The sequence below is a fragment of the Elephantulus edwardii genome, unplaced genomic scaffold (genome assembly GCF_000299155.1).
Source record: "Elephantulus edwardii isolate Elephantulus edwardi_28Jun2011 unplaced genomic scaffold, EleEdw1.0 scaffold00074, whole genome shotgun sequence".
NCBI classification, from domain to species: domain Eukaryota; kingdom Metazoa; phylum Chordata; class Mammalia; order Macroscelidea; family Macroscelididae; genus Elephantulus; species Elephantulus edwardii.
Genome location: NW_006399824.1, coordinates 6,851,383 through 6,875,510, shown reverse-complemented (window position 1 = coordinate 6,875,510; position 24,128 = coordinate 6,851,383). Strand labels below are relative to the sequence as shown.

Below are 24,128 nucleotides of genomic sequence, written 5' to 3'. Positions count from 1 at the left end.
TGAAAGAAGTTCAAATTTGTATTTGAATTTTGTAAATAAACTAGTAGGGAGGAAATTAATGAAACATACTGTACTATATGAAAATCAATAAAAATATTTTTTTAAAACCCTGACATCATTGCTATTCAGTGTTTTGGAGAGGTCCTTGACAGTGAACTTGCCCAAAGAAATATATCTAGAATTAGAAGATCATAAAGGAAGAATATACTCTCTGAATTATGGTGCTAGAGAATGCCAAACACACCATGGAAGAAATTCAAGGAAATCTGTCTTGGTAGAAGTATAGTCAGAATTCTTCAAAAAGTAAAGATGGTGAGACTGTGGCACATGCTTAGATAAGGGCATCATGCTTGGTAAACCAAAGTGGAAATGATTAAGACTTTCAATGAGAAAAATTGATATAGTAACAGCAACAAGGAACTCAATCATAACAGTAATTATGAGGATGGCACAGGACTGAGAAGTGTTTCTTTCTGTTGTATACAGGATGACAATTAAACATACCACTGGATGGCACATAACATTGACAATAAGCAATAGATCAGAAGTCTCAAAATTACAAAGCACCGTTTTATGGAAGAGAGATCTGTTAATTGCTAAGAAGACCCAACAATGAACTTTCTAAATTGGCATGATACAAGTCACATGGGAAACCCAAACTGAATCATATAGGAAGTTAGCTTAAAGGTGATTTTACAGCCAGGCATTCCGCAGGGCTAACGAGGTAAATTGTCCATTGATTGGTGCCATCCAGTTGATTACCACTCATAGCAACCCTATGAACCTTGTCCTGTCCTATTCAATCCTCACAATCTCCTGCTGTGCCCAAACACATTGTTGCAACCACTATGTCAAATCTATTTCACTGAGCATGAAATCCTTTTAAGCACTGGCTTCTCCTGAAACCATGGCCAAAATATATGATGCAAAATTCTCCAACCCTTGCCTCTAAGAAGCACCTAGGTTCCACTGCCTCGAAGACAGATTTGCTTCTTCTTTTGGCAATCCACAGGATGTTCAATACTCTTCTCCAACACTATAATCCAAAGGCATGGATTCTTCTATAACTCTTACTTACTGTCCAACATTCAGCTAAACAGAATGCAATTGCAAATACCACAACTTGGATCAGGCACAATTTACTTTTTTTATTAATTTTCATGAAAGTTTACAGAGATTTAGAGTTTCCATTCATTCATTGTTGCACTTTTATCCCTGCCTACCCACCCCCATTCAGTCTTCTCCTTGAAAAGTAAAACTCTTTCATTGTTATGCAATCCCTCCCCCAAGCCCACTCCACTATGCAGCTTTCATTCCGGACTCCTGTCATGACAATAATAACCAATCATATATCCCTTTGAACTGTTCTCTCCCTCATCTGTTTCAGTGCAATATACATTATTCATCTCCTTCTTTGTCTTCCCTCATTCCCAATGTATGTCCCGTTTTACAACAGTAGCCCTATGCTATATTTGTCCTTTTATATTTGTGACTGAGATATTTTATATTTGTGACTGAGATTATTTATATTTATATTTATATTTTATATTTTATATTTGTGACTGATATTATTTTATATTTGTGACTGAGATATTTCACTCAGCATAATGTCCTCCAGGGTCACCCATTTTGTATATTTCATGAATTCCTTGATTTTCAATTCTACATAGTATTCTACTGTGTGACTATCCATTCTTTCGTTGATGGCCACTTGGATTGTTTCCAGCTCTTTGCTATTGCAGACAAAGCAGCAATAAACATGAGTGTACATGTTTACCTGCTTGGGTGACAGTTATGGTTTCCTTAGGGTAAATTCCCAGTAGTGGAATTGCTGGGTCAAGTGGTATTTCTATTTGCAACTTTCTGAGAAAGCACCATACAGCCTCCCATAGTGGTTGCACCATTTTACAATCCCACCAACAGTGAATAAGGGTTCTAGTTTGTCCACAACCTCGCCAGCATTTGATGTTTGCTGTTCTGTTAAATTTTGCTATTCTTAATGGGTTGAGATGATATCTCTTAGTTGTTTTGATCCTTTTAGAGCTAGGGATTTTGAACATTTCTTCACATGCTTGTTGGCCATCTGAATGTCTTCTTTGGTGAAGTGTCTGTTCATATCCAGTGCCCATTTTTCAACTGGGTTATTTACCTTTATCTTGCTGTGGTGCTCGAGTATTTTATAAATTCTAGCTATAAGTCCCTTGTCTGACATGCCATTGACAAATTTTTTCCCCCAATCTGTGGCTTCCCTTTTTACTCTCTTCAAGAAGTTTTTAGATGTGCATAGGGATTTGATTCTTAGAAGATCCCATACATATATTTTATCCTCTCCTGGTTGTAGATTCTCCAGGATGCTTGTAAGACTATGTTGTGGATAAGGACTTCTAGAGTTCTTCTAAGCCTTTCTTTCTTTCTTTCATTTTTTTAAAATGCCCAGACCAACTTTTTATTGAGCTTATATAGCTAACAAACTTGTAAACAGTGCCAAGTGATAAAGTTCTGCTTGTCCAGCTTTGTGTCCACAAAGCACACCTCTCTTAGATTAAAAAAATAAAACAAAAAAGTCCAAAGTAAACAAACACTGAAAGAGAGAATGAAGAGACACATCTTGAGTCTTCCAGGAAGGCAAAATAAAAAAAAATGCCACATGACTTGGTCCCAGGCTTTCCCCATGTCTAGAATACTGCTGCTCTTCACTGTCTCCCCTCCTTGCAAGGCAGAGGTGGAGACAAGGTCATCTTGGGCACGCCGCAAATACAGCATTTGCTGGTGTTGACACCCTCTTGGTCTGTGGTGGCAGACTGCTCTGTCAGGAGCCCACTTCCTGGGAGTAGTAGATGGAGCCCAGGTTCTCAAGGTAGCTCATACACCTCAGCAGGGGTCCTTTGTCCCCTTCTCCAGTTCGATTCAGCATTGAGGTTGTCTATTCCCAGTCAATGATAAAACCTGAGCTGTTTTCCTCGCAGGTTTCCTCTCCCTTCCCCAGTACAGGGCAGTAGCAGGAGAGGACAGAGAGGATCATTGAGGAGGAAGCGGGATCCCCTGGGGGTCGGTGACCTGGCCCTCTTGTAGATTTTTCACCAGTTGTGCAAGCCAGCGTTTTGTGGTGGTGCCATCTTTTAGCACCTGGGTGAAGGTCGTATCCTTTACCTGGTCTGGAAGGCACTGTCTGAGTGCTTCTCGTGCCCTGGGATTATCTGAGAGTCGAAGGTAACACCTTACTACATGTGTCAGCAGACGGGCAGAAGGCTCTTTGGATAGCTGCAGGACCATTTTACCCAATATCATGGCAACATGGGAGAAACTCACATATGTCTGACATATATAAGCCAAACCAGTGTCATCTAACAGAATCTTCTGGAGGATGAATGTGGCAACTGTTTTAGAAAGTTCACTTCCAGATTCCATAATGCGCAAACACAAAGGGATAATCTCCGTTGTCAGTAAGAAGTTGATTACTTCTTGCTCATCTGTTTTCACCAAAGCCCCAATAACTCCAAGGCTGGTTAGCCAAAGATACTCAAAAGGACGCGTCTTGCTGACAGTGTGCGAAAAGGGGTACAAAAAAGAGGGGGATGTGTGCTGCAAGAAATGCTGACCTGGTTTCTGGGTGTGATGCCACACTCTGCAATAATGCCAGAGCATTGCAAACTCTGTTTGACTGTTGTGCTGTCAACGTCGGTGGATTGATAGATGGATAAATATTTACAATTTCCTGTAGAAGTGCTGCAATAGTACCAAATGAATGCCACAGCATGGGTGCAAGGTCAGGAACAGATTCTCGCTTCTTACTCAGTTCCAGCAGAGCATTTTCCCTTGTCTCGGGACTGGACAGCTCCTTGATCCACTGATAGATCTTTTCTCTGTCCACTTGAGCCAATGCTGTAGGCACAGGCGAGGCCGTTGCTAGGCTGTGCATGATGGGAGAGGCTGCCACTCTCCTCCCGCCACCTGACGCGCCTGATTCGCGTCCCTCCGCGTCCCTCCTTCAGTGCCGCTGCCGCGGAAGATGGTGAGCCTAAGCCTTTCTGTAATGAAGTTTATAGTCCTTGGTTTTAGTCCTAGGTCCATAGTCCACTTTGAATTGGTTTTTGTATATGGAGTGAGGTTTGAATCTTGGATCTTGGATCTTGCCTGAGTTTTCTGCAGATAGTTTTCCAATTTTGCCCGCATCATTTGTTATAAAGGCTGTCGTTTCCCCACTTAACTGATTTCATCTCCTTGTCAAAAATCACTACAATTTATATTTTAAAATGAAGCACTTTGAAGAGGTCCTTAAAGCAGATTTTACCAATGCAACACATCTTTTATTTTCTTGACTGCTACTGTGATTAGTGTTGATCCAAGTAAAATGAAATACTTGACCCAACTTCAATAATTTTTCCATCTTAATGCTGTCTATTATTTCAGAAATGAAAATTTTAACTTTTTTATGTTGAAATGTAATCCATTTTGAAGATTATATACTTTACTATTATTAAATAAGTGCTTCAAGTCTTCTTCACTTTATGCAAGCATGGTTGTGTCATCTACATAAAGTTGTTGATGAGTTTTCTTCTAGTCCTCATGCCATATTCTTCTTCATATTCTTCATACAATCCATCTTCTCAAACTATTTGCTCAGCACGTGTACTGAATAGGTATGGAGAAAGACTATGACTCTGATTCATCCCTTTTTTGATTTTAAGTCACACTATGTTCCCTTGTTCTGTTCAGACAACTGGTTCTTAGTCTATATTTAGGTTTCACAAGAACACAATTCATTGTTCTGGAATTCCAATTCTTCTAAATGTTAGCCATAACTTGTTATGATCCTCAAAGTTAAATGTCTTCACATAGTTAAAATACAGACAAAAATATTTCTGGTACTCTCTGCTTTAAACTAAGACTCATCTAACGTCTGTAATAATATCCCTTGTGCCATGGCCTCTTCTGAATACAGCTTGAATTTCTGGCAACCCCTATTGGTGGTCTGTTCTAGTAATTTAAAAATAATCTTTGCCAAGATTTTACTTGCCTGTGATAGTAATGATTTTGTTATTGTTGTTTACCATAGAGTCAGAATCAACCCATAGCTGGCTCACCGGTGGGTTTCCAGAGGGAGTTAATTGCAAGGGAGGCGACTGCCCATCCTCCCACAGCTGATAGCCTCAAACCTTGTGTCTTCAAGATTTCAGTTAATTTGTTGTTGTTATTATTTCCCTTGAATCTAGCACAACTCATAACAACCCAATGAATAAAAGACCTGAACCCTATTCTGTAACTATTGCTGTTTCTCTAAGTCCATAGAGTTTCCAGAGGCATGTTGTTTAGGAAGTGGATGCCACTTCTGCTTCCAAATCTGTATTAAACTGGGAGATCCACCAAACACTGTCCACCACAGGCAGCTTCTTGCCACTAGATGACCAAAGCAAGAAATTTAAATCTAAGAGATCTACTGAAAAGGCACATGAGTTAGACATTGTATCAAAGATTTCACCCACAGTATCTCATCTGACTCTCAATGTGAGATTATTAGTGCTATTATCTGATAGCTTCCACACTTTGCTGCATATCCTTTTAGAAATGGGAACAAATATAGATCTCTTCCAGTTAGTTGGTCAGATAGTTCAAAAGGATCCCAGATGATGCAAATAGTTAATTTGTTGTTGTTGTTGTTGTTGATTGCCATTGAGTTGAGCATGACTGATAACAACCCTATGAACAAAAGACCTGAACCCTATTCTATAACTATCGCTGTTTCTGTAAGTTCATAGAGTTTCCAGAGGCATGTTGTTTAGGAAGTGGATACCACTCCTGCTTCCAAGCCTGTCTTAATCTGGAGATCCACCAAACACTGTCCACTATAGGTAACCATTATGGCATATGACATGCCTGTGATGTAGTGTTCGGCATCACAGCAACCTCAAGTTGCTTCAGTACAACATATTGACAGACCAAAGCTGTACTACTTAGAAGAATGTTTGTCCCAAACACAATTAACACCAGACTTAGTCAGGGCCCAACCAACTTTTGTTGTTGTTGTTATGTGCTGTGGAGTCACTTGCGATTTGCAGTGACCCTATGTACAACAGCCCTAAGCTCTGCTCTGTCCTGTGCCAATGGCACTGTCTCTGACACACCCATCATGATTACCCCAGTCACTGAATCAATCCACCTCATAGAGGGCCTTCCCCTCCTGTGCTGTCCCTCCACCCTCCCAAGCATAATGTCCTTCTCCAAGGACCGGTCCTTCCTTACAACATGTCCAAAGTATGTCAGACAAAGCCTCAGAATCCTGGCCTCCAAGAAGCTGCCTGATTTAACCCTCTCCAGGATGAACCTTTTTGTTTTCTTAGCAGTCCATGGTACTTTGAATACTCTTCTCCAGCACCACAGCTCAAAGGCATCAATTCTCTTTCTATCCTCCCTAGTCATTGTCCAATTCTCTGATGCATAACAAGTGATTGCAAAGACCATGGCCTGTATCAGACGCACCTTAGTCTCCAGAGAGACACCATTGCTCTTCAGTACTTTGAAGAGGTCCCTAATAGCAGACTTTCCCACGGTAATACGTCTTTTAATTTCCTGGCTGCTGTTGCCAAGGGTGTTGACTGTGGAGCCAAACAAACTAAAGCTGTGGACAATCTCAATCTCTTTACCATCCATCCTGATGCTGCCAATTGGTCCAGTGGTGAGAATCTTTGTCTTCTTGACATTGAGCCTCACTCCATATTGAAGGCTGCAGTCCTTGGCCCTCAGCAGCAAGCACTTCAGGTCCTCTTCAGTTTCAGCAAGCAGGGTTGTGTCATCTGCATGATGGAGATTGTTGATAGATCTTCCACCAATCCTGATGCCACAATTCTCCTCATAGAGCCCAGCCTCCAGGATAACCTGTTCTGCATACAGGTTGAAAACGTATGGAGACAGGCCACATTCCTAGCATAAACCCTTCCCAATTTTGAAGTATCTTAAAAAAAAAATTAACAGAGTAATAATGGGCAGTGGGGCAGATGTCCGCTAAGAGGCTAGAGACATAAAATATTGCTTGTGAAGAAATAATAGTTCTTAAAATATCCAAATTTGAAAAAAGTAGAAATGCATACATCCAAGAAGATCAACACAATCCAAGGTAAAAACACAGGAGTACATCAAAACATGGTACAAAACAACAACATGGTCAGATTTCTCAAATAAAGACTCACTGCTATTGGGTCAGTGCTGACTCAGCAAATAGTTAAGTACTGTACTATTAACTATATATAGTTCAAATCAACCCAGAGACGGGCCAGGTGACATACTCCCAAAAGGTCACAGCCTTGAGCAGTTCTACTGTATATAAATGGCATCACTCTGTGTTAGAACCAACTCAACAATGGCTAACAACAACAAAAAAGGAAAGGATAGTTATTTTTACAACTATCATACTAATTCTATTCTAAATTCTAGTAAGGGAGTTCTAGTGACCTAGAGGATATGGAGTGTGATGCTGATTCAGAGATGGCAACTCTTTGGCAGTTGGAACCCGCCAGTGGCTCTGCAAGAGAAGGATGGGCAATCTCCTCCTGTGTGATTTACACCCTCAGAAAACCCACTAGAGTCTGCAATGAGTCAGCTTCAACTGACAGCAGTGAGTTTGAAGCTTGTTTGTTGTTTATTTCTTTTTAAAATTCTAATATACCAAGTTGCCCACAATGAAATTCACACATATACAGAGATAGAGAAAGAGATAAATCAACCAATTAAAAAAAATGGGTCATGATTTTAGGTCAATTCTCAATGTCTAAAGGTTTCAATAAGAGTTTTAATTAGCCTGGGTGAAAACAAGTTAACTGAATAAAATTGCATTGATTTAGAATATATTCACCTATGATTCTAGCACTTTATTCTATTGTCTCGTTCTTTGTGCTGTTATAATATTCATCTCAGATTCCAATGAACAATATAACATAAGATTTTGAAAATGCTAATGTACCATCCACTGCAGGGCCACCACCTATGGTTACTCAGGAGTGAAGCCGTATATTTATATCCTAAAGGAGTGTGTATAATGGACATTAATGGCATGGAATTTTCAAAGAGATTGAAGTTAAATGTCCTTTTAAAACAAAAATGTCCTGACTATCTACAGGTAAATAGTAGCCTTGTAAAATATTGTCATTCCAGAAATTTTCTGTTGTATTAATAAAGAAGAGGTTTTTGGAGGAAATCACAGATCTACTGTTCTCAAAAATGTAATCCCTACCCTTTAGAGTAGTGAGAGAAGATCTTCACCCTGAAACCCACAGTGTCCCTTTTCAGCAGGAGGTAGCTAAGAGAATACGCCATCCCCTTTTCCTTATGACTCAGGGTGAAGTCTCTCTCAGGGAGGAGTGATAGGGAATGGCAAAGGACACACTGACAAAGAAGATTAATCAGAACTGGCTTTGACAAGCACTATGGCATTTTGGACAAGAACAAACTGGGAGGAGGGTAGAGAGAATAGTGCAACAATGAATGAATGGAAACCCAAAATCTCTGTAAATGTTTATGAAAATTAATAAAATATAATTATAGAAAAGAAAAAAAAATGTAATCCCTAGTAGTGTGTGTTTAACGTGTCCTCCAGATAACCACAATGCCCTCCACAGCTTGAGAGCCAAGGCATGTGGTATCAGGCACAGCAATCAGGTTCTACAACACTGTTGTCCTTATGACTCTAGGCCCCTAATAAAAATACCTCAAAGAAAGAGTCAAGACAATAAATAACCCAAGTTAACATTCCCACCCACCAGTTGCCAAGTTGAACTCTCAAATGGCCAGGTTCTACCAGAAACCAAAAGGCAAGGGAACGGATTTATTCCCTCAGGACAGCCTCCTAGGGCTGAAAGCAGCCTGAGAAAGGCTATGAGATAACTAAAGGACTAAAAGGAAGAAATTTGGAATGAATGCCTAACTGCATAGAGAAAACATACTCAAATTAAGACAAAACGCTAGAGTGGTTCTATTTGGAAATGGTACGGTTATAACTTATATAATTGCTATGGCAATAATGAAGGGATCATTCAACATTTAACTTAAAATTTGGATTCCAGTTATCAGATTCCTTTTCATTTGCTACCCATCCCTTGCCTTACACCTTATGTCTTAAACCAGTGACAGGAACATCAAAGATATTGACTAAATGTTGTTGTTATGTGCCCTCAAGTCAGAAATAAATATTGTTGTTCTTGTTAGGTGCTAATTCTTGGTAGGTGCTGAGTATGACTCACAGTGACCCTATGAAAAATAGATATGAACCCTGTCCTGTCCTGTGACATCCTCATCATATTTGACATACTTGAGTCCATTAATGTCAACCCATCTTCTTGAGGGTCTTACTCTCTTTTGCCGACCCTCTACCTTTTTAAGCATGATGTCTTTCCCAAGTAATAACCTCTCTTAGCAACATACTCAAAGTATGTGTGACACAGCTTTGCTATATTTACGTCCAAGGAGCACTCTAGCTACAACATTTCCAAGATATATCTGGTTGTTCTTTTGGCAGACCATGGTATATTCAGTACTTTTCTCCAACACCACAGCTCAAAGTGTGGATCCACATAAAATGAAGTCATTGACAGTTTAAATCTTTTTTTCCATCTATTGTGATGCTGCTTATCTGTCCAGTATTGAGAAGTTTTGTTTTCTCCACATTGAGATACAATCCATATTGAAAGCTCTGGTCTTTGAGCTTCTACAGTAAATGCTACAAGTCCCTTTGCTTTCAACAAGTAAGTTTGTGAAATCTACATAAAGTAGATTATTGATGATCCTTCCTCTGATCCTGATCCCATCTTCTTCTTCACAGTGTCCAGCATCTTGAATAACTTGCTCAATATAAATATTGAATAGATATGGAAAGAGGACACAATCCTGATGTGCGCCCTTGTTAGTTTTAAACCATGCAGTGTTCCCTTTCTCTGTTCATATAACAGCCTATAGTATAGATATTTCATGAGCACAATTAAGTGTTCTGGAATTCCCATTCTTCTCAATGTTAGCCATAATTTGCTATGATCCACACAGTCAAATGCTTTTGCATAGCCAATAAAACACAGACAAACATTTTCCTGGTATTTTCTGCTTTCAGCAAGAATCCATCTGACATAGAAATTGATATCCTTGGTGCCATGGACATTTCTAAATCCAGCTTGACCATCTAGCAATTCTTTATCTAAAGTGTTGTTCTAGCTGCTTTTGAATGATTTTTAGCAACATTTTGTTTTCGTGATATTAATGGTATTGTTCAAAACCTTCCATGTTCTGTTAGATCTCCTTGCTTGTGAATGGGAACAAATATTTTATTCCTACAGTTAATTGGTCAGGCAGCTGTTCTCCAAATTTTCTAGCACTGAATGACACCCAGGGCTGCATCTGTTAGTTGAAACATGTCAATTACTTTCCCATGGGTTCTTGGAGGCTTATTTTTTTTTTCAAAACTTGAATTTCTTCCTTCATCACCTTTGGATCTTGATCATATGGTACTTCCTGAAATAGTTGAGTGTCAGACAATTCTTTTTGGTTCAGTAATTCAATGTACTCTCTTCATCTTCTTTTGCTATTTCCTTCCTGGATCATTTTAGATTTTTCCCACAGCTTCTCTCAGTATTGCAAGTGGAGGCTTGAATTTGTTTTGCAGTTCTTCCAGCTTGAGAAATACTTAGCAAGTTCTTCTCTTTTTATTCTCCAGTTCCAGTCATCTGCACATTCTGCTAAAATGCTTTGTCCTCTTGATCTGCCCTTTGAAATCTTCTCTTGAGGTCTTTTACTTTGGAATCTCTTTTCTTTGTTTGGGCTACTGACACATTAGTGCAATTTTTTGGATAAATTCTGGGGGTATTTTTTAATTTCATAATTACTTCTCATTTCCATATATTTAAGAACTGGCCATTCTTGATAACATTCCTAAAGTGTGTAGTGTTGTTGTTATGGATTGCTGAGTCAGAACTGAGTTATATATCTAACCCTCCAGTAAACTTTCAGAGGCTGTGAATCACATAGGAGGAGATTGCTTATCTTACTCCTGCTGAGCAACTTGTGGATTTGAACCACTTGCCTTTTGTTTGACAGCACAAATCTTTACACTAAGCCACCTGAGCTTCCTAAATGTGTTAAGTATGCCCACAGCTAACCCTACAAATAAAGCTCTGGACAGGAAGTGACAATAAGTTAGGTAAACTGTTTTTTATCACTCTGAAATTATAAAAAAGAAAATAAGGACAAAATTGGCCAGTAAAGTTAGAAAGGAATAACCATACACACAAAATCATATTAATAAGAGTGTGTGTCACTGAGAGAGTAACATAATCTGGTCCCTAATCCCAAAGTCCTGTAAGAGCTCTGTTGTCCTACTGCCATGTATTATCACAGTACTCCTGCCACTTGTGCTCCCAACGATGAGAACAAGCTGAACAAAGAACCCCAGCAACTGTCTTTCCTTCTCCAGATGGCCTACATACACTGCATCCACCTTTCAACATAAACTTCACTCATACCATGAGAGTGAATTACAGAATCGCATCTTTAAAACAATTTCTCACCTTAAAAACTAGGTTGTATGCATAATTAGTACTGAAAGACTTCTTTAATTAAGCATACTAGTTTAAAGGATTAAATACACATTCAGAGGGGAAAAAAAAACAACTCTAGAATTGAATCAACCACTTTAGTAATGAGAGTTACCTTAGAGACCAAACAGTGCAAACCTTCATTTGGAAACTGAGAGTTAGAAATTAAGTCAAGAAAGATTAAGAGACTAGCCTGAGATGTCATGGCTATTTAAAGGTACAGGCAAAATGAAAGAAAATCAGAACTGCTATATCTAATTTTTCCCTTTCCTTTTATAACATAAAAATTCCTTTTACATTAAACAATTTCAATACTCAAAAATTTGACTTCTATAGTTGTTCTGAATTGTCTTTTTTAACTCCCTTATTTTAATCCCGTCATCTGTGAAAGGTGTCAATATAAATAGGATGATAAGAAAAATAATATTTCATTTTATAAAGGCTTTTCAAGATAAATTCTACCACTATAATTACAATTCATCTTTAAAAGTATAAAGCTTCAATCTTTGCTTCTTATTCTCTATTTATGCTGTGTGATTAATTTACTCACTGTCTATGATTGTCATAAGAGCCATGAATCTTCTCACTTTCTTTGCAGTGGCTTATTTAAAATGAACACACACACATACACACACTCCACGCACACATAATTACAATAATAGTTCCCCCACCTCTTACACCAGATGCTTGTTCATATAAATTTTCTAACAAAATGGCTATCCTGTCTATGCACAATGATCAAGTTATGAAAAATATCATCTCACAACATTATGTAGCTGAGTATAAAGAGCTTTATAAATACATCCTACATTTCACTATGGAAAAGTGAATGGGGAGTAGAAGGATTGGCATACCTCAACAATATTATAGGTTGGTTGGTTCCAGATCATGGCAATCAGTGAACATAAGATTTAGGTTGACACTATAGTGAAGTCTGGAGCTCTAGTAGGAAGCCACTCTTCAAGCTTGGTTCAAATCTAACCAGCTGCTCCACATAAGAAAGATGGTAAATCTCCTTTCATGAGATAACTGCTTCTGAAAACACGCTAGAGGTTCATTATGGGTCAGTTCTGACTTTACAGAACACAAGAACAATGTCATCAAGATAGAACTAAGTCATGGATGACCATCCACTGGGTTTTTAGAGACTATAAATGCATATAGGAAATGGTTCATCCCTTCCCTGTGAAGCGATTGAGAGATAGGAACTTCTTGCTCTTATGAAAAAGGTCAAAATCCCTAGCCATCAGAGAGATGCAAATAAAAAAAACTATAAAATGTCATCTCACCCCAGCAACAATAGCAAAGTTCAACAGAGCAGCAAACAACAAATGCTGTAGAGGTTGTGGAAAGATTGGAGCCCTTATTCACTGCTGGTGGCAATGTACTATGTATGGCACAACCACTGTGGAAGATGGTCTGGAACTTTCTCATAAATTTGTAAATAGAAATACTATTTGACCCAGCAATTCCACTACTAGGAATAGACCCTAAAGAAACCAGAGGCACAATTTAAACAGATGTATGCACACTCATGATTATTTCTACATTATTCACAAAAGCAAAGAGATGGAAGCAATCCAAGTGTCCATCAATAAACAAATATATAAAAAACCCTATGGTACATCAACACAATGGAATACTATGCAGCATTGAAAACCACTAAAATAGTAAAGCATTACACAACATGAGGGAGCCTTGAGGACATAATTTTAAGTGAAATATTTCAGTCATAAAAAGATAAACACTGCATAACACCACTGTTATAAAATAGGACAGACATGAGGGGCTTGGGGAGGGAATGAGGAAAGAGTGGATAGATAATTACCACTGCATTAGAATGGATGAGGGGAAGAACTTCCAAAAGGAATATATGATTATATGAGATATATATGAGAACAATCTGGAACAAAGGGTGCATTGAGGGGTGGGACAGGAAGGGGGTAAGGAAGCAAGGGGGAGATGTATAAAAATGAATAAATTTTTTAACAGAGAAAGGAATACAATAACATAATGAAAAGTGTACAATATTGCAAGAAGGGAACTCTGCTAGCCTAGTGGTAAGAAGCTGCACAACAATCCCGCAGGCATGCAGATCAAATCCCCACCTGTTCAGCAGGAGAAAAATGGGCACTCTCTTCTTGTGTGAAGGTCAGTGTGGACTCAATGGTACACAACAACAATAACAGATACAAAATATTGCAAGAATTACCAAAACTTGACACAGAGACACAAAATGAGCATATGCTCTTCAAAAAATGGCAACAGTAGACTTGTTTGATGAAAAGTTTGCAACCAGCTTTCTCTTTGGTAAAAACAAAAGTATCTAGGGAAATACAACTAAAGAAAGGGCAACAAAGTAAAATAAGTCTGAAGAATTTAAGAAAGGGGAAAATAAATAAAAAGGAAAATGCAGATGGGTGAAAAACCTCTGAAACAATAAAGAAGACCTACAAATAAGAGAAAAATTATGAGAAGCAATAAGAGTAGATGTTTGTATTAATGTGTGTGTGTGTGTGCGCGCGCGCGCGCGCGCGCGTGTGTGTGTGTGTGTGTGTGTGTGTGTGTGTGTGTGTGTGATCCCTGGGGAATTAATTACTAACTGAAAAGCTGGAGCTTTAAAATCCTTCCTCCCTGAGAGTAACATCAGAAGAAATACCTGGCAATCTTATTCCCAAGGGTCACAGCCCTGAAAATCTGGTGGAGCACCACTGTATGCAGCAAAACATTAGGGCTTAGATAAGTTAGAAACAACTGATATCAACTGTTCCGTTTGTGCCTAAATGCACTGGGGTGTGCATATGCATAAGTGTACTAGTACATGTTTGTGCACAGTTACACATGTTCGTATGCAGTTAATTACAGGGAAACAGAAGGATGTCATCATCACACTGTTTTGATTTACCTTTGCAAAACAGAAACTGCAGAAAACAGCAGCAAATATGTTCACCTTAATACTGATCAATGAACAGAGTCTATAATAAGTAATTACCTATTAAGCCAAATCTTTTCCAGAGATCTCAAATAGAATGGTAACAACTAACAAAAGCTACCTCGATTAATCACACTGTGCCTGGCCCAAGGTTGTAGCATTGCACTCCTGAGACTACTCTGAAAATGTTGGCCCAGAATTTTTCCCTGCCAGGAACTATTGGCAACCTAAAAATGGATCTTCCCTTTAAAAAAAAATAACCAAAAGTATGCATCAAAGAAACAACTAAATAGATGTTTCTATTTATTCAAACAAGCTCCAGAGAAACAGCAGCAGACAGAATGAAGGTATCTTTTACTCACAATGAATAATTTTCTAAGAATATAACTTCCTGTAAAGTTCAGAGCATGATGAAAGGATTAAATAAATAGGCAGAGAAAAAGTGAAGACAATTTTAGGGGTTCACACCTTGGAAGATATTTAAGAAGAAAAGCACACTGTGAAGTTCACAAGATTTCACACAGCACATTTTACGATCATAATACTTTTCATTTAATACTTAACTCTATATTTCAAATTCTAAACCCAATTAAATTCCATTTGAAATAGGTTTATATTGCTATCCATAAGTAATTCCCACCTACTTCCTTAAACATGGAAAACAGTTCATGTCCAAAACAATTATGAGATATCATCTCACCTCAGTAAGAATAGCAATATTTAACAGAGCAGCAAACAACAAATGCTGACAAGGTTGTGGAGAAACAGGAACCCTTATTACTGTTGGTAGGAGTGTAAAATGGTGCAACCACTATGGAAAGCAGTATGGCGCTTTCTCAAAAAGTCGCAAATAGAAATACCATTTGACCCAGCAATTCCACTACTGGGCATATACCCTAAAGAAACCAGAACTGCCACCCAAGCAAATGTATGCAGACTCATGTTTATTGTGGCTTTGTTCAAAATAGCAAAGAGTTGGAAACAAGCCAAGTGTCCATCAACAAACGAATGGATAGAGAAGCTCTGGTATATTCACACAATGGAATATTATGCAACACTTAAAAACAAAGAACTCATGAAATATGATACAAAATGGGTGACCAAGGAGGACATTATGTTGAGTCAAATATCTCAGTCACAAAAAACAAATACTGCTTAATGCCACTGTTATAAAACAGGACTGACATGGGGGCTGCGGGGAAACTTCTAACAGAGGATAAATAATGTACACAGCGTTGAAACAGAGGAGGGAAAGAACTGTATAAAAGGACCATATGATTAGGTATTATTTTTTCCTTTTTTAACATTTTATTTTATTAATTTTAATGAACATTTACAGAGATTTTGGATTTTCATTCATGCATTGCTGCATTTTTCTCCCTTCCCATGCTTCCCCCTCAGTTCGCTCCTCTCTTTGAAAAGTAAAAGAAAAATTTCTTCATTGGTATACAATCTCCCAGATGCCCCCACCATCTTCATACTGGAGTCCTGTTACAACCACAATACCCAATCATATATCACTTTTAAACTGTTCTCTCCCTCATCTGTTTCAATGCAGTTTGCATGAGTCATCCAATTTTTCTTAGTAAACGCTGCATAGAAAGTGTTCAGATACCATTTAACCCAGCAATTCCACTACTGGGAATATACCCTGAAGAGACCATAGCTGACATCTAAGCAGATATATGCACACCCATGTTTATTGCAGCTTTGTTCACAATAGCAAGGAGTTGGAAACAACCTAAGTGCCCATCAACAAACGAATGGCTAGAGAAGCTGTGGTATATTCGCACAATGGAATACTATGCTGCATTAAAAAACAAGGAACTCATGCAATATTATTCAAAATGGTTGACTCTGGAGAACATTATGCTGAGTGAAATATCCCAGTCACAAAAGGACAAATATTACATGATGCCACTGTTGGGGAGAGACTGAGTAAGATGGGTTCAATAATGTATACTGCACTGAAACAGAGGAGGGAGAAAACTGTTTAAAAGAGATATATAACTAGGTATTTCTGTCATCGCCGGAGACTAGAGCGAGGACTACATGGTGGAGGGGACCTGGGGGAGGGTTTGTAAAACAATGAAAGAATCTTTTCTTTTACTTTTCCATAATTTTTGGAATCATGTACTTATAACTTGTTAGTCAAATTTGTGCCTTCTAGGTTGCAACACCCCCATGATACATCTTCAAGGATATGAACATGTATGGCCAAGCACAATCAATAAGAGTGCATCTAAATCCCAAAATCAATCTCCATAATAGTCTATGTGTTTCTTACTGCCAAAGGGGCCCTCTAGAGTAGTGAGAGAAGATCTTCACCCTGAAACCCACGCGTCCCTTTTCAGCAGGAAGTAGCTAAGAGAATACGCCATCCCCTTTTCCTTATGACTCAGGGTGAAGTCTGTCTCAGGGAGGAGTGATAGGGAATGGCAAAGGACACACGGACAAAGAAGATTAATCAGAACTGGCTTTGACAAGCACTGTGGCATTTGGACAAGAACAAACTGGGAGGAGGGTAGAGAGAATAGTGCAACAAGGAATGAATGGAAACCCAAAATCTCTGTAAATGTTTATGAAAATTAATAAAATATAGAAAAAAAAAGAAAGTGTTCAGAGGGGGAGGATTGTATAACAATGAAAGAACTTTTTTTCCAATTTAAAAAACAAACTGGGGGGGATGTGCAACAATGAATTAGTGAAAATCCAAGTTTTTTTATAAACTTTTATTAAAATCTCAATAAAATTTTTTTTAAAGTACACGAAAAACCAGTTGATGTAAAAAACAGTGGAACATTTGAAATGAGAAGTCTTTAAATGCCAAGTTTTCTGAGATAGCTATTGGTAAAAGGGAAGACCTAACTCATTCTGAAAACCCGCAAAACACACTAACAATTTTTAAAATATTATCCTATTAATTCCTTTGAAATATGTCAATTGGTATACCACCTATTCCGGGGGCCTTATTTTTTGCTATTTCCTTCAAAGCAGCTTGAACTTCTGCCTTCATCACTATAGGCTCTTGCTCAAACGCTATTTCATTAAATTCTTCCATATCTGCCAATTCCTTTCGATACAGTGACTCAGTATTCTACTTCCATCTTCTTTTGATACCTCCTGTATCATTTAACATTCTGCCTAAAGCATCCTTGATTGTAGCAACTCGAGGTTTGAATTTGTTCTTCAGTTCCTTAAGCTTAAGAAATACTGAACGAGTTCGGCCCTTTTGATTTTCCGACTCTAGCTCCTCGCACATTTCATTGTAATATTTTGCTTTGTCATTCCGAGCTGCCTTTTGGAATCTTCTGTTCAGCTCTTTAGTGTCTTGGATTCTTCCTTGTGCTTTGGCTTCTCTACATTACAGTGCAATCTTCAGAGTTTCTTCTGACATCCATTTTGGTCTTTTCTTCCTCTTCTGTCTTTGTAATGACTGTTTGCACTCTTCCTGGATGATACGTGTAACATCCTCCCACAACTCATCTTTATGAGGTGGATTGATTCAGTGACTGGGGTAATCGGGATGGGTGTGTCAGAGGCATTGCGATTGGCACAGGATAGAGCAGGGTTTAGGGCTGTTGTACTATATAGGGTCGCTATGAGTCGCAAACGACTCGACGGCACATAACAACAACAACAATTAATTCCTTTACCATTATACAGTGATTTTGCTCCTATTTAGTATGAATTAGAATTTTATAGCATCTTTAGATAATTAATTTAACCCTCCTTGTTTTACTTTTTCTCAGTTTAACATATATTCCATGAATGTCATGGCAAGGAGAATATTTTAAATTAATATATAAATATTACAAAATTATAACTTAAAGTTCTTAGCCATGATTTTTTTTTTCAGTTCCTTACTATGCATCTGATAGTTGAAAGTTCAACACTAAATAAGGATGACAGAAGAAGTATTGGCTTTGAAATGTTGTACTAGAGAAGAGCACTGAATATTCCATGGACTACCAGAAAAACAAACAAATCTGTCTTGGAAGAAATGCAACCAGTGTGCTCCATAGAGCCAATGATGGTGACAGGAACTTCGAGCATGTGGTCAGGAAGGGTCAGTTCTTGAAAAAGACATCAGCCAATAGAGAGTAGGAGAAAGAGAGATGACACAGTGACAGTAACAATGGACTGGAGTGTGTCAGAGATGATGAGGACAGCCCAGAAGAGGGCAAAGTTCAGATCTGTGGTTACTGTGATCACTCTGAGTCATAAGGACTTGATGGCACCTAACAACAACATACATCTCAAAATAGGCCTTAAAATAGTTGATAGTAATGAAAGTAGGAGATGAAAAGATTTTTTTTTTACTCAGTAGGAAAGTAAATCTTTTTTAGAAGTTATTTGTGGCCAGTGTCTACAGTAGATTTCTACAATAGAAAATTATGGTATCAGGGAGCTTTGGTGGCCTAGTGGCAAGAAGCTGTGCTGCAATCCCAAAGGCACAAGGTTCGCATCCACAAAATGCCCCGCTGGAGAAGGAGGGCAATCTCCTCTGGTGCCAGTCGGATCCAATTCGACAGTACACAACAAGAGGGAGAAATAAAAAATAAAATTACAGTATCGGAAAAAAGAAATAGCTTGGAGGTTGTGGAAAAGTAGGTAAGAAATTAAGACCAATGGAGCCAGAATAAAAGCAACATCTAAATTCTACCTATAGGATCATATGGGGAGGTTAAGGGGAAATATAACAGATGACTTTGAACAAGAAAGATATTACGAAAAAGAAACAAAATCAACTTGTTCCAACCTAAAGCATATCAGTGGTTGCCTGGGGTGGGTGTTTAAGTGCAAAGAGGCATGAGAGAACTTTCCAGAGTGAGGGAGATGTTTTCTATTTGGATAGCCATAGCAGTTATGATTCTCAAAACTCAATCAAGCATTAAAAAGGAAACATTTTATTCTATACAACCTATGTCTCAGTAAAAATTAATTCTTAAAAATCAAATGACTGGAAAAGCAAATTCTCTGCCATAAATCTCACTAAGTGTAAGAACGCCACAAAGATGCCTGAAAAGAAATTTGTGCTGAGAAATAAAGCAAGGAAAACATAAAACTATATCATAGTCTTAAGGAACAATGTGTTCTAGAAGAGCAAACTTTATAGAATATTGAAGCTTATGTTTTTTACAACCTCATACCTTTCCGATTCATTTCCCCTAGAATTCCAACCCCAATATTCTTTCTAGCCTTCTGGGTCATCAGATCCATCAATCATTAACAAGTTTTTGATCCCATACATTTCTCACCTCGCCTCATCCCATGTCCTCTTCTAGTATAAATTTTAAGAGCTGAGTTGTTTTTTTTTAAAGTGTTATGTCTGAAAGGCTTCTGAGCAAAAAGATGTTTATTCTATTCAAGGGATATTCCTAAAGATCTCTTGTTTTTCATTTGATCCCTCATTCAAACACAAGGAATAGAGAGGCAACAAGTAAGCTGGATATCTACCAGGTTGGCAAAATAAGGAAGAACATTTTAAGTAAGAGAAAGAGACTAAGCCAAATAAGAAACAGTGCAATGAATCAAGAGAATTATATATAGCCAAGGTGTCAGGAAGATATGACGAGAACAGAGGGAGCTGAACAAATATATGTCAATGAAAGGGTTAAAAAGACAATGACACTATAATCATTGACTCTGGAAGCAAAACAAATGCTTTGTTATAGCTTATTCCTAGTCCTTAACAAGTAACCCTCTAGCATATAAAATGTTCTCAAAATATTCGATAAATAAATGAACGGCTGGAGTCATAGAAGGCTACATGTTTGTTACAATAAAGTGTAAATTTCTCTCTAAAATCAGCTTTTACCAATAATGACAACACATGGTCATTCGTCCATCCTTCCCCTGCTAAGTAGTTGCTGTATTCCACCTGTGTGCCTTTGGGATTGAAGGACAGTTTCTTACCACTTGGCCACCAGCGCTCCCTTAAGACAACATAACATGTAATTTACTAGGAATTTTAGTCCAGCTGCCACAATATGTAACTAATTTTTATTTCTAAGCACAAATTATACCCTGTTCAAAACTGTCCTATAATATTATCCACATATGCTTTTTGAGTACAAAGGAAAGGATGATGTTTTAGCTACTTCACCAATAAATGCACATAATCTGCATCAGTATTACAAGTGTTGTTGTGTCGTTGTTGTTGACTGTTGAGTCAGAAACAACTCATAGCTGACCTTCCAGTGAGTTTTCAGAAGCAGTAACTTGCACAGGAGAATGACCATCTTCCTCTCCTGAAGCAGCTGATGGATCCAAACAGAGTGCCTTTGGCTTGGTGGAGCAACTCCTTACCTACCACTAAGCCACAGTGACTGTAAATAAAGCACTACTCCCAAGTGATCAATAGCCATCACAATTGCAAATTCTTGAAACCTATACTTCTACAGGGAGCTTGGGTGGCCTAGTGGAAAGGGAATTTAGCTGTAGTTTGAATCCACCTGTGTGATTTACAGCCTCTGAAAACCCAGTGGAGGCTCAGCTTTGAGTCTGCTCCTACTCGAATGCAATGAGGTATCTTCTAAAGGTGAAGCTTTGGGTGGCACGGTTGCCTTGTTAACCCGAAGGCAGTTTGAATCCAGTGCTCGATCCTCACTAGCAGCCACTCTCAATAGGATCGCAGTAGAAAGTCTTGGATATAGTGGAAGAAAATGTGGGACAAAAACTCAAAATGAATAAAAAAAATCAAACTTCCTAGTCTGATGGCTATGGTTGAACGCTGGAGGCTCTGGCCTTTGATCATCCTTGAAGCCGTGACCTGAACTCACACGCATAGCTCATCTTTCGGTGAAACGATAAACAAGCCTTTACAATGAACACAGGGAGCTCTGATGGCCTAGTGGTTAAAGAGTTGTGCTACCGGTACAAAGGCATGAAGTTCTATTCCACCAGCTTTTCTGTGGGAGAAAGAATTTCCTCCCCTGTGATGTGTAACCTCTGGAGACCTGCTTGTGTTTGGGGAGGGGGGACACAGGTGTTCGTGAGGTCAGTTATGGGTCAATTCTAACTTGATGGCACAAAACAACATCCAGTGAACAGTAACACTAGGGTGTGTGAACTCCCTGGAACTATCAATAATTGGAAATTAAAAAGGCAACATTTGTTCAGGGCTAAATCTCAGAAAACCGGAAAGGGTAAGAAAGAAATATCAACAGGAAAGAGAAACATGAAACAAAATGTATGTGATTTAATGAATAGAAAACCACTTCTGCCTTGTAAACTTTTGCCTAAATAACAATTAAAACTGTAAAAAAGATTTACAGTTTATAAACCCTATGGAATATTCCTACTCTGTCCTATATGGTCCTGTAGGTAATAGACTTTGTTTGGTTTGGTTGTGGAGAAATATTTATCTGAATGCCATTCAATAGCTCCTCCAGTTTTAGTCAATCTCTTTTTATTTGATTAAATTTAAGTAAAAGTAAGTTAATACTTGGTATTTCAAATGCCATGTATACTGAGATCCTATTTTCCTAAAATTATATCTAGCTATATTTTTCTCAATATAGACACATTGAGAGATGTCTGGAAAGATGTTCAAATGTTGAAAATGGTTATTTCTGGAAGGTGGAATTTGGAGTGATTTTCTGTCACATTCTTTCTCTTCTGTGTAGTTTAAGTTTTTATAAGCATGTGCCATTTTTATGACAACAACGTTACCAAATTTTTGGATAAGAGCCTTAGTACAGAGTGATTCCAATAGTTAAATCTAGCCAAAAGCACCTCAACATCACCATCAATAAAAACAAGGTTTTCCCAGTTCCAAATACATGGAAGGAATGAAAAGTCTTCAAGATCCTAATTTGGGGGATTTTTCCTATTTATTTGGTAATAATATTAATATTACCTCTATGTTAGTAAAAGACATTTTTATGTTTTATACTGTTTTTTTTAATTTGGTATATGACAAAGCCATTTATTGAATCATTAATGAGACAAAACCCCAAGTGTTTATCAGCAATATCCTAAAACACACTGCTTAATGAAAAGAAAATTCTCTTATCTATGAAATAACATACATCAAGTCTTAACACATCACATTCAGCATAGGAAGTGAATGATTTTATCCCTTCAAAATAAAAAATATTTTTAAAATGTCCATACTTTCAAATCCACATAATAAATAACTGTGAATTTAACCTTTTCATAATTATTCCACAGAGTTCTTTTTACTTTTTGTTTTGGTCGTCAAAACAACCACCACAACAAAAAAAGCATTATTAAATTTCCTTTCAAAGCTGTCATCAAAATCATATCTTTAAGAAACACACACCACAGACCTATTTGCATCCAACATTCATCTCTTTATGTTTAAAAGCAATAAATGTTTGGGAAAACTGTCAATCTTCTTTTCAGGCAGATTTTCTTTTGAAAGAAAAAATTACATAGCAATTATCTGCCAACTTCATAAGCAGCTTATGACATCTTGGGTTTTAGGTCAAACATACCGCTTTCTCTGCCCATGTTCACTAGTGTTGTGGAGGTGTCTTTCATAGACCTTTCTACCACGCCTTCTTGGCAATGAAAGAAGTTAGGGTTGGGTTTGGTTTTAGTTAGGTTGTTTGTATTTTTTTTAATTTCTGTGCTTTTTTGTGAGAAACTGCAGTTGGATTCCTTTAAAGCAGGAGGCAATTTAGCAAATCTTTTCTTACAAAAATACAGTAATAATGGAACAAAATAGGGAGGATCTAACAAGCAAAAAAATACTTTCTGTTGGGGAAAGGAATAGAGGCACAGAGTAAGACATTTATTTCAACCATCTAACATGTTAACAGTATGAAAAAAAAATCACGATTGGTGTTAATTATTTTTTCTATCTCCTAGCCACCCAGAAATTAGACACCAGTCATTCTGTTTTCTAAACAGAATAATTTAATACATTCAGCTTAAACACCCCAGAGCCAGGCTGGGATCCATTGCTATCAATTACACTCATTCCAACAAACTGTGATTTAATAGCTGTAAGAATTCTGTCAATTTGTATCTCCATTCTATCCTTTATTATCTCAATGATGATCACATGACATTAAGCAAGTCATTAATTATCAATTAGTGAATTATCAATTCTATTAGTAACAGGAGAAAGTTAACCTAGAACTTCACATTCAGAGGATATAAAGATATTAAAATACAATGCCTCTTCAATAAAATTCACATGTAGAAAATCAAAGAACTATTATTGTCCTACAAGGTCCAGTAGAATCTGGCCACTGGCTCTTACAAGATCCAATAAAGTCTAGTCAGCTCTTCCCTCAAACTGAATCTGACTTCCTATCTTGTTCGTGCCCTTCAGTTACATGGGGCCTCCTTCCTCTGTCTCAAACATAACAAGAAAGATCTGACCTTAAGACAATTACATTGAATGGTCTCTCTACTTGGGATGCCATATTTTACCTCCAAATCTATATTCAAATGTATCCTTTTTAATAAAACTTACTTACTCTGATCACCTAATTTAATATTGTAACTCACATTCTTTCTACTACCGATGGTCCTTGTGTTAAAACTTGTCCCTAACGTGTTTATCATAGCCACACACAATGCAATTTACTTGACTTACATTTCATGCTTTTTTTTTTCATTTCATGCTTTTGAAAAGGTAAGCTCCATGA

The 24,128-nt window shown here is 37.8% G+C and overlaps 1 protein-coding gene and 1 pseudogene across 2 annotated transcripts in view; both read right to left on the bottom strand.

Moving 5' to 3' along the window:
* Nucleotides 1-24,128, bottom strand: part of CTNNA3 (catenin (cadherin-associated protein), alpha 3) — a 2,453,748-nt gene that overhangs the window by 1,982,301 nt on the left and 447,319 nt on the right. The gene's annotated exons all lie outside the window — the stretch shown is intronic.
* LOC102846921 lies at nucleotides 2,435-4,019 on the bottom strand (annotated as a pseudogene). The gene has a single exon (XR_438910.1). The product of XR_438910.1 is annotated as an RCD1 required for cell differentiation1 homolog (S. pombe) pseudogene (transcript).